The sequence below is a fragment of the Ailuropoda melanoleuca genome, chromosome 7, assembly GCF_002007445.2.
Source record: "Ailuropoda melanoleuca isolate Jingjing chromosome 7, ASM200744v2, whole genome shotgun sequence".
Taxonomy (NCBI): domain Eukaryota; kingdom Metazoa; phylum Chordata; class Mammalia; order Carnivora; family Ursidae; genus Ailuropoda; species Ailuropoda melanoleuca.
The window spans coordinates 98,469,734-98,484,768 of NC_048224.1; the positions used below are offsets into that span (position 1 = coordinate 98,469,734).

General features: G+C 34.7%; 1 long non-coding RNA gene across 1 annotated transcript in view; it reads left to right on the top strand.

Moving 5' to 3' along the window:
• LOC117803105 overlaps positions 1–15,035 on the top strand; it is a 47,460-nt gene that overhangs the window by 29,188 nt on the left and 3,237 nt on the right. Inside the window, exon 3 of the long non-coding RNA XR_004626761.1 lies at positions 916–1,004. This is a non-coding gene — a long non-coding RNA (uncharacterized LOC117803105). The remainder of the gene's footprint in view (positions 1–915; positions 1,005–15,035) is intronic.

A 15,035-nucleotide genomic window follows, 5' to 3' on the forward strand; every position in this document is an offset into this window, starting at 1 on the left:
CGCACCATAATATCTTCCTGTTCCTCCCCTTTAATTTTGGGGGCAACTGCAGAGGTCGTTTGCAACTAATTTTCAACCTCCCAATTGGTGGGTCCTGGGATCTCTCAAGGTGAACGAAGAACCAAAAGATGCTTTATAACATAAAGGATTTTCTGCTTTGGGGAGAGGGATTCCTTTGGCTGTGGGAGTCGTTTAGGAATTTCATTCTGCATTACTCATTTGAAGGCTAATTTCTTGGGTGAGTAATCCCTCCCCACTAGGGTACAGCCATGGAAGATAATCATTTCTGGCCCCATATCTGATACGAGAAGGTGGGAAATAAAGGAAAAGGTTAAATATGGGGAGTATTGCTCTGTGGAAGGAATGCAGTATTGTTTCTTTACCATTTGAGTTCATAAAGTATGCTGTCTCCTCACAGATAGAAAAGATTTAAAAAATTACAAAAGTAATTACAGGATAAAAATCTTTGTATTTATCTATGTTCATGTATTTATTTATTTATTTATTTATTTATTTATTTATTTATTTTCCAAATAAAAATCTCTAGCTGATAAATGAGAGTCTGACTTTTAGAAAGGCCTTCAAATATGCAGGCTTCTTTATGTTTACTATGAATTGGTTTTTACTTTAATGATAATAAAGCATCTTCAATCAATACCTACTTTCATTTTTGAAGATTCTAGAGAGCTATTAAATAATAATATATTTTTAAAAATTTTGGGTGACTATATAAGAATACATTCTCAACTTTTATTGTTGCTAATTCGTCCTAAAGCAGAGCAAGAAAAGTGTGTCTAAGTGAATCTATGGTTTTGAAACCATTGTTTGAATCAGTAGCATTAGCCTCCTCTGAATGAATTTGTTTTAAAATCATGCACATAAATAGTTCTTTGCCTTCCTTTTCCCATCCTTTAGAGAAGACGTCAAGCTGAAGTGTTGAGGGGGTGACAGAAGGTCCCCTGAAGTTATCTGCTATGCAACTTTGATCTTTCCATAGATAAGAGGTAATTATATATTTGATAAGCCATTAGCTATAAAGCAGTATTAATTCATAGCCAATGGATAATATAATGTATAAAAGGAAAACTGAAATACCATGGCTTAGCTCTTGTCTATTAAGAGCTCAAAAATGTACCCTTTATTTGGACTGAGAGAACCGAAAAAAAGTAAAATAGAGCAGCCGTTGTTAAAACATTAACTCTCTAGTATTGAAAAGAGTATTGCTCAAGAGTATTTCTATTTTCTAACTCTTTTGGCTAAAGATTTACAGTGGTTCTTCCTGCTCACAGTATTGCCTATTTTTTTCCCGCCTTCCCATGACAGCACAAACAGAGTTGTCCTCTCTCATACCTACATTCTAAGTAGTTAAATTATGGAAGTCAGTGATCTTTGTTCCAGGTGACACTAGTGACACTATTTCTTTTCCTAGTCTACTCGTCACTCAATCTAGTTTTCCCTATAGATCTCTATAGTGTTCTACTTTCTCCAATTATTCCATTCCTTCATCTTGTTGGATAACTAGACGCTGTCTCAGTCTTAGTCCTTAGACTATTCTCTTGTAACTGATTATCATGCCTCTCTTACAAAAATAGCACTTGTAAAAAAAAAAACACAAAAACTCTTTATTAAATGAGTGCATCTACCTAGAAATAAAAAGAAGTAGGAGGGTTTTTTTTTTTTTCTTCCTCCCCCTTTTCTCAACTGCTCCTTAAAAAAAAAAAAAAAAAAAAACACGGGGAAAANAAGTAGAGCATGCAGGAAGTATGGGTAGAATTATACAGAAATCTAATTAGGCTTTAAAAAGATGAAAATGAGGGGGGATTTCTATTTGGAATTTAGGCAGTTTTTAAAATTTCAGAAATAGTTTTGCCCTTTCTCCTTGCACCAGTCTTTTCTCCTAAGGACATGCGCCTCCTCTCGTATCTCTCTCCATGTTCCTTTCTAAATATTTCAAAATTCAATTGTCTCCTTGCCTCCTGCTTCACTCTATCTTCTTTTTATAGACACCTACAACATAGCTTTAAAATTAGAATATTATTTCAAGCAAAAGAAACTGATTAAAGAATTGTCATAAGTAAGATTTATTTTTAGTGTAACTTCTTTTAGCTGTGTGAATTTAGTATGAGGTCAGCAAGTGTGGATAACATTTCAGAATCTGAAATGAGTTAAGTTTGTTTGACACTCCCTTTGAGAAAGTGTGTGCGTGTGTGTGCGTGTGTGTGCATGCATATATCACTGTGTAAATATATAATAAACACGGTGCATCTTAGTTTATTTTCAAAATTCTTGAGTACAGATGCAGACTAAGCTGTGGAAATTAAGAACAATGGTTTTATCCTTTAAAAATAAATTGTATTGGGGCGCCTGGGTGGCACAGCGGTTAGGCGTCTGCCTTCGGCTAAGGGCGTGATCCCGGCGTTATGGGATCGAGCCCCACATCAGGCTCCTCGGCTGGGAGCCTGCTTCTTCCTCTTCCACTCCCCCTGCTTGTGTTCCCTCTCTCGCTGGCTCTCTATCTCTGTTGAATAAATAAATAAAAAATCTTTTAAAAAAATAAATAAAATAAATAAATAAAAATAAATTGTATAATGATTTATATTTCTAGATGACACAACATAGAACATTCTAGGAGGATGTACACCGATGCATATGTATGCATACTCTTTTCTCATTGTTCTATGTAAAACTGGAAATTTTGAAGAGAACATTAAATATGTTCTTGCTACTCTGAGAGATAGGGACATCGAAATGTTGAACAGAATATTGGATTGAAGTAAACAAACCAACCGTTTGAGTTAGAGTAGGATTTCAGAAGAAGAGAGCAGAGCCTTTTAGGACGTTAAGTGGTTAAGTTAAAGACAACCTTGAACTCAATGGATAACACAAAGAAAAATCACTATCAGGTGTACAATACCTCAAATTGAACACTGGGTGGCAATGTTTACCCACTTTTTTATTTTATATGTTCAGCAATTCAAAAGCTGTAATAAGACAAACTTAACTTTCTGGTCTTCAAGGTTATTTGTGGGTCCTAAGACACTAAGGAAAATCCTTTCTTTTAAAAGTGTTCTGGTTTCTTTGTTTTGCACACACAAGAGAGCTCTGTAGTCTATCCCTGAAATACTGTTCTCAATCTATTAATTGATCCTAGCAAAGAGGGACATGCTACAGAGAATTAGCAGTGGATCCAGAAGAAAGAAATAAGAATTTCTAAGGAGTTAGAAAAAAGTATATATTATTTGGTAATATGAAAAAACCGTGGAATTTTTATTCTTGTGATATAAGTGTTGAGGGGTGACGACAAATCATTTCTGACTCAGAGTCAGTATGGTAAGCTTCTCTTTCTGATTTTGATTGATGTTCAGAACTATTTAATAGAGTAAGTCAGATTAAAAATTAAAAACACATTGATCAAAATAGTCAAAACCAAATAAGTTCTTCAAGTTTCTTCTAACTACATTTCCTCTACCAATTCTTACATTCTGATCCAGCTGGCCTGGGAAGGAAGTTATGCTTCAGCAACTCCCTACTTCCTTTCTGGGGCTCCCCTCCAACCTTACGCAGGAAACACAAAGGGCCCTGTTGCTTTGCTGGAGAGTACTGGGAAGCTTCAGGAGTTCGGTTGTTTCAGCTTTCTGGTGAATGGCTTTCCTGCCAGGGGCATCAAAAGTATTTAATGGCAATGAAGTTCCCTGGCACAATCCTAAGGACTGACTGAAGCTCTCCAGTGGAACTCCGAAATCATTGTCCCATTGGAAAGGATTCCAGTCTGGTTGTCACACATAGGATTTGTCTTCACAACATTAGTAGTTTACTATAGACAAAGTTAGGTGGAATATTATATCATTTCCTGCCATAGAAATAGACTTAATAATTTATTTGGTTTCAGTGTGTTCTCTGCATTTTTTATACATAATACATACATGCATACATAATAATATATGTAACATATATCATAACATATATTACTGTATTGTAACTACCTTGTACATTTGAAATGGGGAGGAAAGATGACAACAAAAAAAGAAAGGAGATTGCAAACCTCTCTATCAGAATTATAGCAAAAATGTTAATGAGAAGAAATAGAGGAAAACATTTTCATCCTGGCTAGTTTAAGAGAATTGATGACTACAAGGAGTATATACAGACTACAGCTCACTGGGAATGAGAAAGAGAGGCATCTCCTACAGTATGTTGCAATTGTTCTTCCATAATATAGAATGCATTACTGCAGGCAGAAAGAAAAGAAAAGAGAAAGAGAGAAAGGGAGGAAGTGAGGGAGGAAAGAAAACTCAGCTGAGTCAGAGCTCAATTCTCTATAGCTAACATAGATATAATCTTAAAAAATAATAAAGATAAAAACAATAGAATGAGGCACATTGAAATTGGAAAATTTTCTAATTATAGCCTTTGGAAAATATTATGAATAAAAAAACTACATGAAGATGAAGATTAGAAATAAATATGCAGATTTCCATTTCCAGCCCTTGAGGAAACCACCTCATCATAAACAAGTAGAAAACAGACAAAATATGTGAGAGAACAAGGACTAGAAACTGGAATCTTCCAGGGTGACTGTCCCTTACATTCACTTCACATGCTCACCAGAGTTGATCCCTCACTTACATTTTAGGCTCATCATTCGTTTTATTAAAATTTTATCCCTTATGTATACACTAGGTGTAGACAGTATATTAGTTTTCCCTTGTTTTGAACTACTTAAAGTAAATATGGAATCATGTGTTTATTTTTAGCTTACATATGCATTATGTTTTTTGAGTTTCAATTGACTCTACATTTTTTCTTGATATGTATACTCCACAACTTATTAAGCTATTTATATCTTGATGAACAGCAAAATCCAAACACAAAATAAAACTTGCTTTTGGATTGACTTATTTCAGGAATATGACCTAACTAGTGTTTTGTAAGACCCTCTGTGATATTTTGCTCAGTAAAAATGCAATCACATGTCTCTTCACTTCTTTTTTGAAGGAAGATTTTTTTGAAGATCGTTTATGAATTTCAGATGTATCCCATTAGTATTGATACCTTAAACAAGGTCAAGTTCAGTATCCTTTAACTTATATCCACTTAACCATACATAGATTTGTGTATTTATCTCTGGAGGTGCTGAATGGGAAGAGGCAATGAACATGGGCACAAGACATTCATATCCTGTCATGAGCACGTGCTCTCAGCCTTTATCCATAACTGTTCTCCCTTTTCCTCTTTCATGGTAAAACACAAGAGGCGGGAATTAAACCTTGATAGGAGCTGTGATAATGTCACATGAATACACGAACTTGCTATCCTCAAACAAATCCACAGTATTCTTGGCATTATCCCCTAGCAACATCGTTCTTTGATTGTAAAACAAACAGAAATATGATCGTTGACCTGTCTCCATAAGGCTAACTCAGCTGTTAGGAAAAAATACATATTAATCTACTTACTAGTTTTAAAGTTAGAGAATCTATTGAAAATTAACTAGTCAACTATGTAAGCATTTCACCACTGTTAATTGATTTTGGTACCCTTAAAGTCTAGAATCTCAGTGTCTCAAAGTGTTCATTTTCCTTTAAACAATAAGGATATTTAAATTTTTAAATCCATTTTATTGAGGTATAACTTAGAGTGTCTCCTCAAGTTTAAGGGCACAGTTTGGTGAATTTTGCCAAATACATACAATCTCATAACCACCAGAGAAATCATGATACAGAACATCTTTATCAATTCCACCTGTTCTTCCAATACCCTTTTTTTGTTCCAGGATCCAATAGAGGTGTATTAGTCTCTTGAACAGCCATAGAAAGTAACATAAACTGGGGTGGCTTAAATAACAGAAATTTATTTCTCACAGTTCCTTAGGCTAGAAATTCAAGGTCAAGGCGCCAGCAAATTAAGTTTGAGTCCAGAGTACTCTTCTCTTGGTTTATAGATGGCTGCCTTCTTGCTGTTTGTTCACATGACCTCTTCTGTGTGAATCCGTGGAAAGAGAAAGAGACCTCTCTCTTCCTCTTATTATAAGGCCACAATTGGATTTGGCCCCCCACTTATGACCTCTGTTAACCTTAATTATCTCTTTACGGCCCTATCCCCAAATATAGTAACACAGGGAGTTAGGATTTCAAAACATGAATTGGGGGAGGGGGGATACAGTTCAGCCCATAGCACCAGGGTATTACACTGAATTTATTTGTTATGTCTCCCCAGTCTCTCTGGTCTGTGATATTTTTCAAATTTGTTTTTGGTTATGGTATAAGCTGAGGTTTGAATCCTTTTTATTTTCTTCTTTTTTTATGGATAAATGTAATTTGATTCAATTTGGTTTGTCAAAAAGACTATTCATTCCCCATTAAATTACCTTGTATTCAATTGAACATATACCTGTGGGTCTATTTCTGAATTTTAAATCCTATTCTGAATTTTAAATCCATTTACTAAAAGTCTGCTCTTGATTTCAGTAGCTTTATAGAAAATATTTTTTAAGATTTATTTATATATTTTAGGGGGGTGGGGCAGAGGGAGAGAGAGAATCTCAAGCAGACTCCCCACTGAGTGCAGAGCCAAACGCAGGGCTTGATCTCATGGTGCTGAGATCATGACCTGAGCCAAAATCAAGAGTCCGATGCTTAACCACCTGAGCCACCCAGGTGCCCCAGCTTTATAGAAAATATTAAATCAAATATTTTAGACATCCAACTTTGTTTTTCCTTTGAAATATTGTTTTCATTATTTCATTATCTTAGAATTTTTATTAAAATTATCTTGTTAATATCTACAAAATAAGATGACTTATGTTTTTAATATAATTGCATTGACTCTGTGTATCAGGGCAGAATTGACACCTTAACCATATTTTTTTCAATCCCCGAACATGGTACCTCTCTTCAACAAGATGTCATCGTCTTTACTATTTCTCTGTTATGCTTTGTATTTTTTTATTGTACTCTTTTGCACATATTTTTAAACCTTTCCTACGTATTTTGATGCATCTATAAGTGATAGTTCCAACTTGTTTTTTATTGTTCCTGATAGCATATGGAAACTGTGTATTAACCTTGTGCTCTGTAACCTTACCCACCAGCTAATTCTAGTAACTCTTTTGAAGATTCCCCAGGATTTTCTACATAGAAAATCATATTGCTGGGGCGCCTGGGTGGCACAGCGGTTAAGCGTCTGTCTTCGGCTCAGGGCGTGATCCTGGCGTTATGGGATCGAGTCCCACATCAGGCTCCTCGGCTGTGAGCCTTCTTCTTCCTCTCCCACTCCCCCTGCTTGTGTTCCCTCTCTCGCTGGCTGTCTCTATCTCTGTCAAATAAATAAATAAAATCTTAAAAAAAAAAGAAAATCATATTACCTATAAATAAAGACAATTTTATTTCCCTTTTTTCATCACTGAATGCCTTTATTTCTTTCTGTTGTCTTGCTGCACCGGCTAAGACTCCCAGTAAAATGTTGAATAGAAATGGTAAGAGTAGATATCCTGGCCTTGATATCTTTGTTGTAATGTTATCTGGAGGTTTTTCAGAAAGAACCTTTATCACATTGAGTGAGTACCTTTAAGTCCCTAGTTTGCTAAGAGTACTTATAGCTAATGTGTATTTTACTTTGCAAAGGACTTTTCTGGATATAGTAAGATGATCACATATAGTCAATTATTATAGTGCGTTGCATTGATAGATTTTCAAACGTCAATAAACTGCATGTCTCAGATAAAATCCACTTGATCATAATGTATGGTCCTTTGAATACATATTTAGGATTTGTTCTCTAAGATTTTGTTAAGGATTTTTGCATTTATATTTATGGTTTTCTTTTCTTTTTTTTGGTTTCAGGATATTCTGGGCTTATAAAATGAGATAAAAATGTTCTCTCATCTCTTCTATAAAAATTTTGAGAGCTTTTCTGTAGAATTCTTATGATTTCTGTCCTTATCAATTCAATACAATTCACCACTGAAGCTGTTTTGTTCTGGCGTCTTTTCTTTTTCAGTGGCAATGTTTCTAATGACAAATTCTATTTATTAAATATATATAAAGAGGGTGCTTTGGGTGAACTGTATTTTCTTGAGTGAGTTTTGGCAGTTTTTATTTTTTAAGAAAAATATTCCTTTGATCTAGTTTACCAAATTTATTGGAATAGAATTATTTATAATATTCCAATTTATCCTTTCAAACTTTGCCAGGTTTGCCATTTGTCCCCTCTTACACACCTGACATTGTTATTGTGTATCTTCTCACTTTTTTTTCTTTTTTTAACTGATCAGTCTGGCTAGAGGTATATAACTTTTTAAAAAATCTGTTCAGGGGCGTTTGGGTGGATCGGTTGGTTAAGCGTCTGACTCTTGATCTCAGCTCAGGTCTTGATCTCGGGGTCATGAGCTCAAGCACTGTGTTGGGCTCAGCATTGGGCATGGAGCCTACTTAGAAATAAATAAGTAAGTAAGTAAATAATAAATAAATAAATAAATAAATAAATAAATAAACTATTCAAATAACTACTATTGAAAAGCTGAAAGCAGCTTAGATGATTAATTTGAGACATTTATTTATTTCTAAGCACTAGTTTAGTTGCATCCCATAAATTTTATATTGGGATTAATTTCCACTCATTCAGATTAAGTGAGAAAAATATATATAAAAACATATAATTCATGTTTTTTTCTTGTGTTGCTTCCCTGAACTATGGGTTACTTAAAAGTGTGCTGTTTAATTCCTGAATATTTGTATATTTTCCATATATGTGTCTTTGATTTGTAGTTCAATTTCTTTTTGGTCATAGAACATAATATGTATGATTCCAATAATCTTGGATTTATTGAGTTGTGTTTTATCACCCAGAATATATTCTACCTTGGTGAATATGTACATTTGAGAAAAAAAATATGTATTTTGTTATTGTTAAGTGAGCATTCTGTATCTACAAAGACCAGTTTTTTATTAGCACTGTTTCAGTTTTTCAGAGCCCTACTCATTTTTTCTCTATTTGTTCATCAATTATTCAGAGAGGAATGTTAACATCTCCACCAGTAATTGTGGATTTGTATATTTCTCTCTTTATTTCTATCAGTGTGTTTCAGTTATTCTAAAGCTCTGCTGTTGGGTGCAAATAGCCTTTTGGGATTGTTATGTCCTCCTGATATTTTGATTCCTTTGTTATTATGAAATATACCTCCTCATCCCTGGCAATATTCCTTGTTCTCAAGCCTATTTTCTCTGACAGTAGAATGGCTGCTGCAGCTTTTTTATGCATATGTTAATGGTATTTTTCCATAATTTTGCTATTATCTGACTTTTGTCTTTATATTTAAAATGATTTTCATGTAGCTACGTATGGCTGGTTATAGTTTTTAATTCAATTTGAAGATTTATGTGTTTATTGAAACTTCAGATCATTTACATCTAATTCAGTTACCAACATCTTTAATGCTGGCTTAAAACTACCATCAAGTATTTGTTGTCTCAGGTGTTCTTCAATCTCTTTCTTAATTTTTTCCACTTTATTATTGTCATTATTAGGGTATTTTTCAGTATTCTATTTTCCATCATTACCTTTTATTTTTTTAATTTGCTCATGATGATTTCATTTTTTAAATTTTTATCTTAATTCTGGTATTTTAAAAAATAGTTTATTTATTTGAGAGAGACGGGGGGGAGAGAGAGAGAGAGAGAAAGCAGGCACTAGTTGGGGGCAGAGGCAAAGGGAGAGGGAGTAGCAGGCTAACTGCTGAGCAGGGAGCCTGGCACAGGACTCGATCCCAGGACCCTGAGATCATGACCTGAGCTGAAGGCAAACACTTAACTGACTGAGCCACCCAGGAGCCCCTTTAATTCTAGTATTTTTTATTTGCTGCTTTAGGATTTGTCATATACATTTTTAGCATGCCACAGTCTACCTTTAAATAATATTATACCACCTCATGTATATTTCTGGACTCTTATAACTGCAAACGTCCATTTTTCCCTTCTATTTTGTAATGGTTATCACATATACTACTTTTATTTATAGTATAAATTCACTATATACTAGTACTACTACTTTTCTTTAAGCATTTCCTTATCTTTTAAAGAAATTAAGATATGAGAGAAAATATGCATTATGCATAACTGTGTCTACCCTTCCAGACCGTCCTCATTCTTTTTATAGATTTGCATTTCTGTTTTGTATCATCTCTCTATGTCTAAAACAGCTCTATAACATTTTTTATTTGTATCTTGATAGTGCAGCTCTCCTGGCAATCAAGTCTTAGTTTTTGTTTTTGAAAGATATTTTACTAAGTATAAAATTATAAATTGACTTTCTTTTTCAGTACTTTAAATATGTCATTTCATTGTCTTTTTATCTGCATATTTTCTGATAAGATTAGTTTTTATTCATATTTTCCTTGGTCTATAATATGCTTATCTCTCCCACTCTCCACAATCTTTTGAAGATTTTATCTTTGTCATAGTTTTTCAGTAATCCGATTATGATGTACCTTGTGATTTATTTCTATGTTATTCTTCAGTGACCTGTAATCTGCAAGATTATAGTTTTCCTTAAATTTAGATAATAGTTGGCCATCATTTATTAAATTTATTTCTTCTTTTTTCTTCCCACATCTTTTCCTTCAGGGATTCCAATGTCACATATATAAGACAACTTGACATTTTTTTCCATGGGTCATTTATGCTTTGTTTATTCTTACCAGGTTTTTTTTTCTCCCTATGCTTCATTTTGGGTAGTTGCTACTTGGTGTATCTTTAAGTTTATTGATGTTTTCTCTACCAGTGTCTCATCTGCTGTTAATCTCGTCCAAAGTATGTTTCATATCAGATACTGATTTTTTAACTCTACTAATTATAATTGTGTGTGGTTTTTTCTCATATCTTCTATTTTTTCCTCATACTGTTTTTGTGCTCTCTAAATTTCTTGGACATATAGAACATTTTTATATTAATTTTTAATATACTTGTGTTCAAAACTAAAAGAAATGAGATTTTACCACACTTGCAAGCTAATAAGTTGGTCTGCCACAGTTTTATGGATGAATGCAGAAGACATGATACTTACAAGACATAAACAATGGATAGTTTAGTACTCACAAAGATATTGTTGATCAGAACACGAGCATTTTCACACGGGGTCTTTAAGCCCCAGTGCCTACAGGCAGTGCAGATAGGGTTGGATGGCCCCCACACACAGTATGTTTTGTATTCCAGGAGAGGGACCCTGACTTAGGGAATGCAAATTTTTTTTAAGATTTTATTTACTTATTTGAGAGAGAGAGAGAGAGAGAAAGGTGCGGAGGGGCAGAGAGAGAGAGAGAGTCTCAAGCATACTCTGCGCTGAGCATGGAGCTGGACATGGGATTCGATTCATGACCCTGAGATCATGACCTGAGCCAAAACCAGGTCTGATGCTTAACTGACTGAGCCACCCAGGCACCCTGGAGCATGAATCTTTTTTGATGGGCTGTACCCATCCCTTCCCTTTGCTCTCAGGAAGACATTGTCTTCATTATTTTGGGCACAGAGGACAGCTGTGCTTTGCTCTGGAGGGAGGCACCATCTCTGTCTTTCAAGGCTGTAAGAAAGCCTACCATCTGCTCAGAAGAGAGAAAATGTCTCTATTGTGAAAACTGTTACCTTTACAAACATTGTTGAAAACATAGCAAAAAGAAAAGGCAATCAGTGCATTTTACAAGACATGCAGAAATATAAGGAAACAAATGAGAAGATAATTATCTCCCAATATTGTCTTTAATTCCATTTTCCTATAATTGGTAGGACTATACATTGAGTCACATATCTATGATCATATTTTCCTGATTTATTGAACGTCAGATAATTTTTGATTGCATGTCAGATATTGTTAATTTAAGTATAGTATGCTTTATTTTCTTGTATTTCTTAAACAAGTGTTGACTTTGAGTAGGCACACAGTTAAGTTTCTTGGAATCAATTTGACCCATTAGAAGCTCATCAACTTTGTTAGGCCAGACTCAGAGCAGGCTTTACTCCAATTCCAGTTTAGCCAAACTACTGAGGCAATCCTCTTCTCAAGATTCTTCCCAATGTCCTATGTACTAAGAGACCTTTCCATTCCAACTCACGGGAACATGAGCTATTGTCTACTTTTTTGAACTCTGGAAACTCTTTAGATTACTGCCTTCTGATGGTTATTTTCTGGCTTCAGATAAGTTTCCTCTCATGAATGCACAGATGGGAACATAGCCAAAGGCTCGGGAGGCCCTCTCAAGCCCTCTGAAGCTACTTTTTTTTTTTGGTATAGCTACCTCCTCTCCAGTACTCTTCCCTACAAATTCTAACTGCCTTCATCTTCACGAACTCTGATCTCTGTCTCCTTAATGTAGATTTTGTTAGGTCTTTAGTCTGTCTGTGCAGTGACCTGGAACACTGCCTGCAGACAGTAAGTTGATGCAGTTTTAGACTTTACCCCATTTATTTTTCTTCCTTACATGATCACAGTTCCTTGCTGTCTGTTTTCAATGTGTGACAAATCTTTCTTTTTCTTTTCTTTTTTTTTTTTTTTTTTTTTTTTTTTTTTTTTTTNTGTTTAAAGGAGGGAGGTAAACTTGCTTTCTGTTACTCAATCATAGACCGAAGCAAACTAATCAGAAAGGTTTTGTCTCCTATGTTTTGGAACACCCATATTTTCGAACAGGATGATCTGCATTCACTCTAGTATCTATTTGCGAGCTTTTAAATTCACATTTTTAGGATGTCTTTCTCAGACCTAAAAAGTAAATCCATGAGCATAGTAATCTATAAACAGGGGATACAGCTATTTCTAGACATGGGTTATATTTATAATTTTTCCCAGCTTCACTGAAGTATACTCAACAAATAAAATTATAAGATATTTTTAAAAATATAATGTGATAATTTGATATCCATAGGCATAGTGAAAAGATTCCCCCCATTGAGTTAAATAACACATCCAGCACCTCACACATTTACTGTTTTTGTTTCCTTTTTTGGTGAAAATGTTTAAGTTCTATTCTCTCAGCCAATTTCAATTACACAATACAGTGTTATCAACTATAGTCCCATGTTATACATTACATTATCAAACTTTTTTCATTGTATAATGGAAAGTTTGTAACCTTTGCCCAACTTCTTATTTTCCCCACCCTCCAGTCCTTAGCAACCATTATGCTTTTCTCTTTCTATGAGTCAACTATTTTTTTCTTTTTTAGATTCCACGTATAAGTTATATCATTCAGTGTTTGTTTGGCTTATTTCATTCGCATAAGGTGATATTTAAAATATACAGCAACAACTACGACAGCATGAACACTGAATAATCTGATATCAACCATACATAAACAATTGGGTTATACTGCCGTGTTCCTGAAAACACTTTTTTTAATAAACATACACACATACACACACATGCACATATTTTTCATTGCTGAATTATTTTCTACATAAGAAGTAAAAGGTAATCATCAAGACAGTATGGTACTGGCAGAAAAACAGACACATAGATCAATGGAACAGAATAGAGAACCCAGAAATGGACCCCAACTTTATGGTCAATTAATCTTTGACAAAGCAGGAAAGAATATCCCTCAAAAAAAGATAGTCTCTTCAACAAATGGTGTTGAAAATTGGACAGCCAAATGCAGAAGAATGAAACTAGACCATTCTCTTACACCACACAAAAAGATAAACTCAAAATGGATGAAAGACCTAAATGTGAGACAGGAATCCATCAAAATCCTAGAGGAGAACACAGGCAGCAACCTCTGTGACCTTGGCCACAGCAACTTTTTGCTAGACACATCTTCAAAGGCAAGGGAAACAAAAGCAAAAAATGAACTACTGGGACTTCATCAAGATAAAAAGCTTTTGTACAGCAAAGGAAACAGTCAACAAAAACTAAAAGGCAACTGACAGAACGGGAGAATATCTTTTCAATATCTTATTAGATAAAGGGCTGTTTTCCAAGATCTATAAAGAACTTATCAAACTCAACACCCAAAAAAACAAATAATCCAGTCAAGAAATGGGCAGAAAACATGAACAGACATTTCTCCAAAGAAGATATACAAATGGACAACAGACATGAAAAAAATGCTCAATTTCCCTCAACATCAGGGAAATACAAATCAAAACCACAATGAGATACCACCTCATACCAGTCAGAATGGCTAAAATTAACAAGTCAGGAAACAACAATTGGCGAGGATGCAGAGAAAGGGGAACCCTCTTACACTGTTGGTGGGTACAGCCACTCTGGAAAACAGTATGGAGTTTCCTCAAGAAATTAAAAATAGANATTGGCGAGGATGCAGAGAAAGGGGAACCCTCTTACACTGTTGGTGGGTACAGCCACTCTGGAAAACAGTATGGAGTTTCCTCAAGAAATTAAAAATAGAACTACCCTAGGATCCAACAATTGCACTACTAGGTATTTACCCAAAAGATACAAATGTTTTGATCCAAAGAGGCACCTTCACCACAGTTTTTATAGCAGCAATGTCCACAATAGCCAAACTATGGAAAGAGCCCAGATGCCCGTTGATAGATGAAGGGATAAAGATGTGTGTGTATGTGTGTGTATATATATATATATATATATATATATATATAATGTAATATTACTCAGCCATCAAAAAAGATGTAGTCTTACCATTTACATCATCATGACTGGAACTGGAGGGTATTATGCTAAGCGAAATAAGTAAATCAAAAAGGCAATTATCATATGGTTTCGCTCATGTGGAATTTAAGAAACAAAACAGAGAGTCATAGGGGAAGGGAAAAATAAAATAAGACAAAATCAGAAAGGGAGACAAACCATGAGAGACTTAACTATAGGAAACAAACTGAGGGTTGCAGGAGGGGACAGTGGGAGGATGGGGTAACTGGGTGATGGGCATTAAGGAGGGCACATGATATAATGAGCCCTGAGTGTTATATGAAACAGACAAATAACTGAACTCTGCATTAAAAAAACAATTTAAACAATTTATGGAGACCAACGAGAATGAATACACAACGGTCCAAAACCTATGGGAT